Raw genomic sequence first — 11,863 nt, 5'->3', positions numbered from 1 at the left:
ATAACTCACATCCTATAGGTTAAACGAGGAACCAGTCATCAGTCATTGTGGATCTTATTTGTCTTGAATCTTAATTATTGTCACTTATTTTTCCCTTGGGGTCTCCTGCTCTATAGATTTCCTATGGCTCTGCCATGGTGTAACTGCTTTTGCATTGAGCTCTAAAAGAAGAAAGTGGTTGTAATCATTTGGATTTTGGATAAAGTCAGTGATAGCATCTGAAGTTGTGTAGATGGTGTGATTCAGAATCCTGAGAGATCAGCCAGTTCAGCTGAGTCACCAGCATCCTGCTCCAGCTGGAGGAAGCCATGAAGGCCATTTCATGTGTGTGTCATCTCAGATTATGTGTGTGCGCGCGTGTGCGTGTGTACGTGAATGCTTGCATGAGAGAGAGAGCTGAATGCACACATGTGTATGCATGTGTTCATAGATGTGTGTATGCATAGATGTACAGTACATATGTATGCCCACACCCACATGCAAAACATTCATGAATGGATCTGTGTGTGTGTGTGTGTGTGCATACAGGCATGCATGTATGTGTGGTGTGATTGCGCATGCATATGCATGTGCATGTGGGTATGTGTGCATGTTGCAACTTTTGTGCATATGCTTCCATGAGTGCATGTGCATATAATATGTGTGCATGTGCATGTGTAAGTGTATGTGCATTTGTGAGTGTGTGTGCATGCATGAGTACATGTGCATGGATGAGTGCATGTGCATGTGTATGTATATGTGCATGCATAAGTGTATATATACATGTATGAGTGCATTCGCATGCATGAGTGCATGTTCATGCAGTGTATACTGTATGTGCATATGTGAGTGCATGTGTGGACACCTCTTTTATGGAGTTTGAGACTCTGTAATGAGGTGCCGTATGACACTTCTCTGATCTCTTGGAAGTGCACGGCTGAGCACTCTCCACCCCCCTCCAAATCCACCCACAGGACTCCTGAGCCGTATGCACCCCTGACTCCTGCATACATTTCCTGGCAGCTCTCATGCCTGTGCTCACCTTCACACAGCAGGAAGCAGGACTGCCATGATTTTCAGGCACACCTGAGCCAAAACAGGGGTGGTCTGTAAGCAACGAACGGAGGAGGCGCAGAGCTTGCACACATGCAGATCAGAAGGTGGTTACTCATCACTGTAAGCTTGCCCTTTATTGGGGCCGCATCTGTTGTTGACCCCATAGGACACTGATGACAAGGGGAAGTAGTAGACAAATAAAAGCTCAGAATAAAACATAAAATGCCGGAAATAGCTGACATAGAGGTCTTTTTATACATGCAGGAAAAATCCTTTCAGCAAGTTAAGGTAATGAGGTAATAAGGGATTATCTGAAATCTTCCCTCCTAAAACTCCATTAAACATACATATCTACGCAGAGAGCATCAGAATCACACACAGCACACACATGCATGGAGGAAAGCATGACCACTCACACACACACACGTGCGCGCACACATTCGCGCACGCAGACGGATTCGGCGGTAATCGAGACTAACTGCCGCAAATGCCGTCAGGCTTTCAAAAATCTATACGCTAACATCCCCGGGCCGCGAGCACCAGGACAGGAGTCGAATTCAATTAACTGGGCAGATTCAGTGCTCTGTTCGTAATTGGCCTGAAGCCATCAGTGAGAAAAGGACCCGGGGGTTGTGGGTGCCTCGCAGCTCTCCATAAAGAGGGAAAGGCGTCTTTGTGCTCGTGAAAGGAGGCAGTGTACTGGAGTAACAAGCCGGTCTTTATTGATTCCTGCTGCATGCGCTGCGTAGCTGAGGAAGTGTCTCGCCCCCCTGGGCTCTGACTGTGGAGCTCTGGCCGCGCAGCTCCAAGTGACAGCTCTAAGACTGCGGACCCCCGAGAGAACGGGGCACACGAACACACAGGGATCTCACAGAGACAGGCCGCGTGCAGAGAGGGGGCATGTAATGAGACTGGGCACTTAAAGAGAAAGGGTGCACGGAGGGGCAGGGCACGCCGGTCACAAATAAAGGAACGAGGAACCCCGAAGAGAGAGGGACGTCGCGACAAAGCGACGTTTTCAAAGCCGCAGAAAGATATTTCATTCTGCTCGTCCGCAGTGCATACCTGAGGCTTTGGACACTCTCCACCCCCCACATCCCCCCACCCACCACCACCTCACACCCACCCCTCCTATATCTGTGCCCCCCTCCCCATCTGTGAACCTTCACCCATCACTTCAGAATCCACTGATCCAGGTCGACTGCGGAATCGGAATGCGGGGGGCCTGAGACGGCCGGTTGTCAGGGGCTCTGCATTAACACCAAGAGGCTCTCCCTTCTCACTGGCTGTTATTTCTCCCCGGTCCCTGGGTTTGCATATAGGAGGGGGAGTTTTCAGAAGCCCCTAAATGATGTTCAACTTATTACAGTGCAGGCATTCTGCAGATCACCTCATGCTTTTTATTTTGAGGGCTATTCAAGCAAACATCTTTTGAGACTCCAATTACAAATCTCTTCAATCACCGCAGTTGCTCCCTCTTCCTTTTTTGTATAAAACACATCCAATTTACTTACAGCATGTTAATTTCAAAGTTCTGTAGCAATCACCGGAACATCCATTGCCCCCCCTCCCCTCAGCCAAAATGAATCAGGTTCAACCTTCGAGCGGGATGCATACCAGTGCAGCTGAGCCATACTCGCCCTGCCCGTTCTGTCCACCAGTTTCTCTGAATGTCAAGGCATGAGTCAGCTGGCCAAAAGGACCACAGTGTCTATAACAGGTCGTGAGTGTGTGCGTGCGCGCGCGTGCGTGAATGTGTGCGCACGTCTGTGTCAGTCAGGCTGCTGAGCTGCAGCACATGTAACTGAGTGAGTGAGTGAGTGAGCTTTGATCCCATTACTGCAGTCCGTAAGAGGGGAATGACTATCGCCATGTTTTCTTCGGCCTCCAGTTTCTTAAGGTGGCCCAGATCGTCCTGGCTTTCCTAGTAGTGAGCGAGTAGAGGGTGACCCTGCTGTTACTGTGATGCAGATTGGCTACACAAATGGAGTTTATTTATTTATTTTTGTATCTTAATGATGAAATTGTGATTTAAATCAGTGTCCCCTTTATCCCAGGCATGGGTGAGAGTGTGGTAGGGCTTGCAATTGTGAGGTTGTAAGTTTGACTCCCAGGACAATGTATCTTTTTTTTTTTTGTAACTGCAATAAGAATTTCCATGATAAATACATCACTGCAATATCAGAATTATGAATATTGGTACAAGCCATGTCAAGCTCCCTCTGCAATGCAATCACTAAAGTATACTTTGTCACAAGATACTTTTGACAAATGTCATGTGATAATAATAATGTTTTTTCAACAGAAAAAAGTGTTGCACAACACTCTTTCCTCAAAGTTGCACACTAAAATTTTGCTATGCAGAAGACACCATCACACTTCATCACACAGTGTGATTGGACAGCCAGAGGGAATGCCAAAATTCCTTGCCACTGATGCACTTTTTGCTCCACTTCATTATTTTGTTTTTCAGGTGTTGATAAAATTGGAGGAGGCAGAGAAAAAAGGTTGGACTAAATAAGAAAGTATCGTCCGTATGACGTCAGGACGGATGCAGTTAATTAAGTCATTGAACCGGTTGGCAGACATAGTAAAATATTTGAAATTCGTGTCTTCATCCAGTATTTCTCGCATTTATAACATACTATCCCTGTTTTCGCCTATATTTCCATTGACGTCATTCTTTTAACAAAAGTAGATTCAAAATTTCTTCCTCCTCCGTTATCTCAGTAATTTCATTGGGCGCCGCTGTGTTTTCACAAATGTAAACAGATGGACAGGAGTTTGGCGTCTCATTACCACAGAGACTACAGAAACCTCCCTACAGGCCTTTGCTGAGGTATACACACAGTACTTGGCTAAGGATATGGTGCCAGCTTATAACGGTTGTAAAGAAGGCTTTGGGAGCCTATTAAAGAAGTTAGATAAATGGTACCAGATCCCTTCAAGAAAGTATTTCTCCAAATTTTCCACCCCCAAAACGTATGATGAATGTCTGAGATCGGTAGAATCATAACTGAAGCAAGCAGAATTCATTGTTACTACGGTGGATCGTCGTAGTAGTTTATTTAAGGAGAGCTTTGCAATGATGCTCTTTTACCAAAAGAACCAAAAGAACATTGCATTGATTCCTGTGGTCGTTCACTAAATCCTTTAAAAATAACATTATTTGATTTTATTAAACAGCAGGATTCTCATTTTTAGGGCCTACATTTGTGGCACATCGGAAGCAGCAGAGTAAACATTTGTCTCATTGCATTTCATATTGCCATCTCAATATCCAACATGTTAAATGCACATTGCACATTTTGCCTACATCATGCAGCCCTACTTTGTACTTAACCTCAATTGCCTCTGTAAAAATGTCCAAATGTATAAATTGATTGTTTGTAAAAAATAATTAAAGCTACATAAGCCACTGCTAAACATGACATATGATGTCCAATCATTAGCCAATTTCCCTGTGACTGTTTGGCCTTGGTTCTAGGACACTTAGGCCATGTTGCCATGGAAGCAGTGACATTCCAACTGACTCCACTGCTTGCCACAATTGTACAATACAGACACATATCTCCAATGAAGTCTAAGAGCTCTTAGGTGACAATGTTTGAGTTATCTTGCCGTATTTACTTACTGTATTTAAATCAGCATGATCAACTACAAAACCTAGAACCAAGTGATCCTGGTTTTGAATGTCAGCAGAGCACCTGTGAATGTGCTTTACCTGAATGGGTCCAGCCAAGACCCAATTTATAGTCAGGGTTCGGGAAAACTCTCAGCTTATACCCGTTTGAGTGCATTTTGGCAGGGGGGGGGGGGGGGTTGGGGGCTGAGCCACTGGGACACAAGCAATCTGATCCGGTGTCAGTTTGGAGCCGCTAAAAGGAGGGGCAGCTTTCGCTTGTGTCTCTGAAATGAAGGCCCCCAAGGGCCAAACGAGGCACCCCCTTGAGGACGTCTCTCACGCTTCACTGGACTACTCCGGAGGGGGGCCGCGACCCCTACACCCTGAGGCTCCTCCCATCCCTTGCTGTCAGACTGCGCACTGGGTCAAGAGAGACTCAGCCTGAATGAACTCCACAGATTTCTGCTCAGCTTCAGTGGATTTATCTCTCTGCCAAAAAAAAAAAAAACTAGTTCGCTGTTTGATCTAGGCTGCACCATTGTGCCATTAGCCAACTAAAAAAGCATAAATGATCTGCTACAATCTATGCATGGGACCAACTGACATCCTCCCAGTTTGATTTGGAAAAAAAACCAAAGTATAAAGATACTATTTGCATTGAAAGTAGCTTAATGTAATGCACTGATAACATTACCAGCCAAAGCAATAATGTTACTAAATATCGCAAGTTAGTCAATATTGCTAACATTATCTATTTAGCTAATATTATGTATGCATATAGAAAGTTGAAAATCAATAACGTTGACAAAGTCTCTTGACAACATATGTGGCAGCATATGGCCTGAACTTTTGACAACATTGTGTTAGCTTGGTTATCGGTAATGTTACCTAGCTAGTTAGTTTACTAGTTGGCTAAACTAGCTACCTAACTTACGAGCTGGATAAATTACCTAGCTAGTTACCAAAGAATATTAGCTGTATTAGCAAATTTGTTGCAGCAAGCTTAGTAAGAAAAAACAGTAATGTTAATGTTAGCTTAGCAATTTCATTCTTGCATTACTTAGCAATTCCATCTTGCAATGATTGACTTCAGTCCAAGTCTGTAAATGTGCTTCACTGGCACTACAGTGAAATTATTTTAGGATTCTGTTACAATTCTCCCAGCAGTTTCCGTAGTAAAGGATGCTTATTTGTTCAACTGCCAGACTGGTATTCTGCTGTACACCAATGTTAAGTTAGTGGGGTGTTTTTAAAAAGCTTTCAGACACTGCTCTAGTGCACTACTTCAAAACTGCACACAAAAAAATCTACACTATATGAACCTCACAGTATTTTTTTAATTTAGAAGGATGGAATCACGCTTAATATCAGACAGTACAACATACTAATATAGAACATATAGAAACTACATATACAGGTATAGCAAAAAAAACACTAATATTAATATTCAGTGATGTTGGGAGATCAAATACATGTAATGATGTAAGAGAAGAAATGAAAGGTAACACTGATTGCAGAAGATTTCGAGGTTAGCAGAAAAGTGGCTCAGGTGAAATGATTGAAAGTTGTGGAACGCGCAAGGCCCCATGCCGGGCTGCTGGTGTGCCTGTGGAGGATGGAGCCCCTCTTCCTGTGTGACTGTCATCATTTCTGTGGCTAGCACTGCGTTCCCCTGCTCTGTGGAATAAATGTATAGGGGATGCGCGTTAACGTTCCTCTGGGGGACGTGAGCGGATGGTGCTAGATGGTCTAACAGGTAAGCATTCTGGCCTCCCTCAGGGTGGGGTTATTAGTCAGGTGCTGCCCCTCCCACGGAAAGTTGGGGGCAGGCTCTTCCATCAAAGAGAGGCATTATGGGATATGCGAGGTATGGCTCATTCCTTTAGGCTGCAGGACACATGCGTACTGTGAACATTCATATTCTCAGAATACATTAATGCTGCTTCCCTTTGTAAAATGAATTGCATTTTCAACAAGGACTGCTCTGAATATATGCATAGAGAAGTGTGTGTGTGTGTGTGTGTGTGTGTGTGTGTGTGTGCATGCACATTTGTGTGTGCCTGCGTATGTTTGTGTGTGTACCTCTGCAAGTATGAATGTGTCTCTGTGTGCGTATGCACGCATGCAGGTACGTGTATGTGTATGTGTTCTTGAGTGATCTCTTCTTCTTTCAATACTTAGCACACAGTTAAGGAAGAATCTCTTCAATGCTGGTAAATATTTAATCTGAACTTTGACCATTAACCAAAGCCAGTGCTTGACATTTCACTCACCCGCAATAATACCCCAAATGGCATATTTTAATTGAGCGCTGGGCCCTGATGCACCCACTCAATCCATCCTCCCTTCGGTAGCTGCTCACACCATGGCCCCTTATCACAGGACACTTTATCAACATTAAATTCCCGCTACTTGTTAGCGTGGGATTGAGGGACACAAAGCATCAATTACAAAGCAGCGCAGCGCACAGAAGACCCTGATATCCTTTCTCTAGCTAACTTTCTGTTTTCTCTATCCCTCCCTTCCTCCCTCCCCCTCTCTCTTTCCCTCTGTCACTTTCCTGCAGAACCCCTGGGTATCTCTCACACAGACGATGTGCGCTGGACTGGAAATGAATACTTTGTCTTTCTCTCCCTTCCTCTGTCTCTATCTCTACTCCTCTATTGCCTTTTTCTCTCAGTCCACCTTCCTCCTTCCCTCTCTCTTCCTCTCTTTATCCCTCACTCTCTCAGTAGTTTGGCCCAATTGGAGTGATGGTCTCATAGCGGTGTGTTGTCTTCTCACATACTTAAAAGCTTTTTTCCTCTCTGTAGAATTATCCCATACTTAAAGCTCTGAGTCTGAGATGGATCAAATTAGGATGAAGACTGGACCCTGTAATCTAGAATAAGTCTAAGTGTGATTGTTTTTCAAAAACTGACTGGTAAAAATAGCAAACAAATGGTGAATGTACCTTTCCATTCCAAGTAATGCTAATCGTTTTAAACACCACTTAGAATGATTCATAGGTTCATTTTGCAATTATTTTAGCTGATGGCAAAAATAAAAATAATAAAAATGTAATCCATAATTTCGTTATGGATTAGTAACAGCCATTAAACCAGATTTTAATGGTTTAGGAAGGGCTATTTCTCTCTCTTCTTCTCCATCATTATCTTACTTCATTGATGGCTGTTTAAGGATAGCCAATACAACACCAATCCAAATAAGCATCTAAGCCTTCACTGTTACATTGCAGTGAAGTACATCTATAGGGTTTATATGTGTGTGTGTGTCTGTGTGCGCACGCACACGTGTGTGATGTGCGTGTGCACATGTGGACTTTTCTTCCAATAAAGAAGTCTATCATATAGCACTGTCACTTACGTCTATTATATGTACTGTATCTGCCATGCCCCCCTATCCTCACAACAAAACAAAACATTCTCACAACATCTCTGTAACATTGTAGCAATGTTATTACGGTCGGGAAACTTTAAGTGAACCTATATTTTTTTTAAATGTCCCTTGGGGAATGTGCTGCTAACTCTTTCTCTGGGCTTATCCTCTGCTCCCACATCCGGAACTATGAGACTCTGAACTTCGTAATTCGGGGTATCAGAATGTCAAAGGGGATTTTGGACTTTTTAAAGCTTGTTAGCTCCTTTTTCTGCTGGTGCAGTGTTGAGGCTCTACAGGAGTACATTACCCACTTGGTATGTGCCTTTTTTACAGTTATTTCAAGGAATGATATAATTTCTTATGGTTCTACCCCTAACTCCATTGTTCCTTTCCTTTTAAATTTACTAGGTTTTACAGTACTGTACCCTGTATGTGTTTGGTACAGTTTATTATTCAGTTTAATATGCCATTGTCTTCAATGTGCATAATGTGTTTCCCATACGGAAAATAATAAATATAAATAAAATATATTTGAACATGTTTTTCTCAGATACAAAAATAAATAGAATACATTAGGAATGGATGATAATATGCATAAAACAATTCTAGGACATAAAATGTATGAAAATGAAAAATACACAAGAATTGGCGCCTGTTCATGAGAGAAAAATAGTTTGCAAAATATATGCTATTGTATGATATACTGTATTATGTTATATTACAAGTTTATTATATGTTGATGTCTATGTATGACACATTGTCAATAATGTGTTTGGTATATATCAATACATTTTCTGAGATAAAAGATAACATTTTATTTATTGAAAGTTAATGCAGTGGAAGTGTACTTGTTTTAAGTATGGGATGGCATGAATATTCTGCTTTTTATATTTTATTATTTTCTATTCAATATACTAATAATTACGTTTGTTTTCTCTAAATGGCCTAAATTTTCTCAAAATGTTTTTTTTAATATTATTTTGGAAACGGTTGCAGGCTTTAAAGAATATTAATTCTATTAATATATGCACTAGAGCTCACTGGTTGATTATGACTTGCACACACCTTGACTAAACTTAATGTGAAATTTTGGCAAAACACAAGAAACATCTCTGTCTAAGACAAAAGGTTGAGCGCCCCAGTGCTAAGAGCATTTTCTATGATAAGAGTGTTTTCCCAGCAGTACACAAGCGGTTGGCCCAAGGCAAGGAGATTCCTCATCAGAACCTGCCGGGAAGATGTGGTGACCATGGCGACGCCCACTTGTCATGATAAATTAGGAGATCCTGAACCGCTGCCCTTTGTGCCTGCCGCCCTGGTAACGAGCGATATTGACCACAAGAGTGTACGCCGTGCGCTGCTCTCTGTCCCTGCTCCCGCCAATTAGCCTTTCATCCATCAGTCCCCCGGCCTATCAGCTCTCTTGCCACATAATTTGGCGCTCCCTGGAGCCCTTTGATATTATCATTTGAGGTGCGGCGCGTAACCTTTCTATACTCTTTTCCGCCCCAAAGTCCCACGCCCTCGTGTCTGAATCATCAGGAGAAAACAGCTGGCAGGGGAGAAAGAATTCAAATGGGGACTCTGTAGTTAGCAAAAAGTAGTTGGCAAAAAATTTGTAACAAAATGGGAGCTGGGTCCACACCCTCGGCTGGCGAAGAAGGTGAGTGATTTTCCCTGTGTTTTTCTCTGAGGCACCTTTATGTAAAACATGTAGGATGACTTATTTGCTAAGTAGTTACCTGGTTGCTGGATGGCTTATGCGAATCTCAGTTTATGCATTATCTACTCACACCACCAAACATTTACAGAAGCAAACCTAATTAAGAACCTGGCACAAGGATACAAATGTGCCTCATCCAGGACGTGAACCCAAGACCTGCTGCTTACATAATTCAGCCTAAATACTGCAATGCAACCTGTGTACAAATGGGCAACGGGTTGTCCTTCTATCTCTAATGTGCTAAATTCCAGACAGAGAAGCACTGTTATTGCTGATCCTGTGGATCAAATCCACTAACATTGTTTGAGACAGAGTCAAAGCTCAACCTTCTGAGGTGAAAAGGATTTCTCCTTATTTAGTGTCTTACAGCCCATCAAAAAAAGTGTTTTTCCCGAAAGTCCAAGAAAGAGAAATGTGGGGCTTTTATGGTAGGACCATCCAACCCTGGCCTAGGAAGGTACTGGATGCAACTAATTTCTATCTTGCTAAAACCTGAACTAGATTTCAGCTGGCCGTGTTTAAAGAGAGCAGAGGACATTCATTTTGGTGCTGTTTAAAAGTGTAATAAATCTTTTGTCCTTTGTGTCTGGGATAATGGAATTTGAATGATTATCTGCTCAATTGTTTTGTCACTTTTGCTCTGAGAGCTGATCGCTGAACTTATAGAACAAGGCTCCAATCAGGAAATGCATCATTATGCACACAGTGTGACCAACACCGAAAGCGATTTGTCTTCGGTCTTTTAGAGCAATCAATGTTTCGAGTCAAATCAATTCCTGACAACCGGTGTCGTCTTTTTTTGTGTGTTCATTTTACATCCAGAAGTTTTTTGGTTGTTTCCACTTCACACGTCTTTAAGATCCCAAGGACACAACGGCTCCTTTGTGCATATGTCTCATTGATTTTGACCTTGTGATTTATGGGTTGCAGATACGCTCTTTCTCATTGGCTGGCGAGTGCGCTCATTGGCACACAGCTTACCTAATTGGGCGGAGGACCCTCTTTGTGCTTGTTAGATGCACATACATGCCCTGGATCTCTTCGCATGCAAGAGTCTCAGATCGTTGGAACTGATTTGGCTATTTGCTTCAGATTTGGATAGTAAGACCTGGCTGTCTTGGTACAGACATGCTTTGAAAAAGGCATTCCGTCTATGACTACGGTATTTTATTCTATATAAATATACTCACTTCCATTTGATTGGTCTCATCTGCCATTTGGTGATTTCCAATAGACTCTGGTCTCATATAATTTTCTTGTGAGAACGCCTCCTGCTTGACTCAAGGAGAGGTGGACTACTGTTACAGAATTCAGGGACAATGCTAACCCCGTAACTTCCAGTGAGATGCCTTTCTCAAACGAGCAATTCAGAAGTAGCTACATCACGGACTATGAGAGAACCCACAAAAACCAGTCAGACAAATGCATTCTATCCAATATGCCACTTCAATTCATGCCATGAGCTGACTATGGGCTCATTCCAATTGCTTTGTCGCAAAAATAATTGAAATTGACGTCTGGTATCACGCATAGTCTATGTGTTGTCAATATGTCTAAATACATTGACAACGCATGATTCCAGACATCAATTTCTAATATTTTTGACCTGTTTGGCCTTCCATACTAAAAAATGACACAAGGATTGGAAACAAAGACGGATAAAAAGCTTTTTGAATGAGCCCGGTTTTCCCATGCAGGGTATCAAGATGGTGTATTTTGACTTGCATTAAATGACTTCAAGCCTGATGTTACAATCCGTGTAAAACATGCTAGAACACTGGGTTTCAGTGCAGTGGCACGTCCCACAGTACTGAACACTAACTGTGCCAGTGCTGACTGTGGCTGGTAGGCCTGCATGCACACACAGGCCATAGTGTCTCCCAGGAAGTGAGGGTTTCATGTGGTCGACTCGGTGCCAGGAGTCTGCACAGGTCAGTTGCGCACAAAGTGCTCGAAGATATAGTGGCCGCAGAGCAGAAAGTAACAATGATGTGGACAATGTGCCACAGGGATGCTTGTTTGACCTTTTCAACAAAGATAGAGAGAAGTGGAGATAATGAGACTCACATAAGAATATGATATTCCAAACTGGGAGAAAA

This window comes from Anguilla rostrata, chromosome 8, assembly GCF_018555375.3.
Source record: "Anguilla rostrata isolate EN2019 chromosome 8, ASM1855537v3, whole genome shotgun sequence".
Classification (NCBI taxonomy): domain Eukaryota; kingdom Metazoa; phylum Chordata; class Actinopteri; order Anguilliformes; family Anguillidae; genus Anguilla; species Anguilla rostrata.
The sequence above is the reverse complement of the archived record's forward strand: the minus strand, read 5'-3'. Positions refer to the sequence as shown.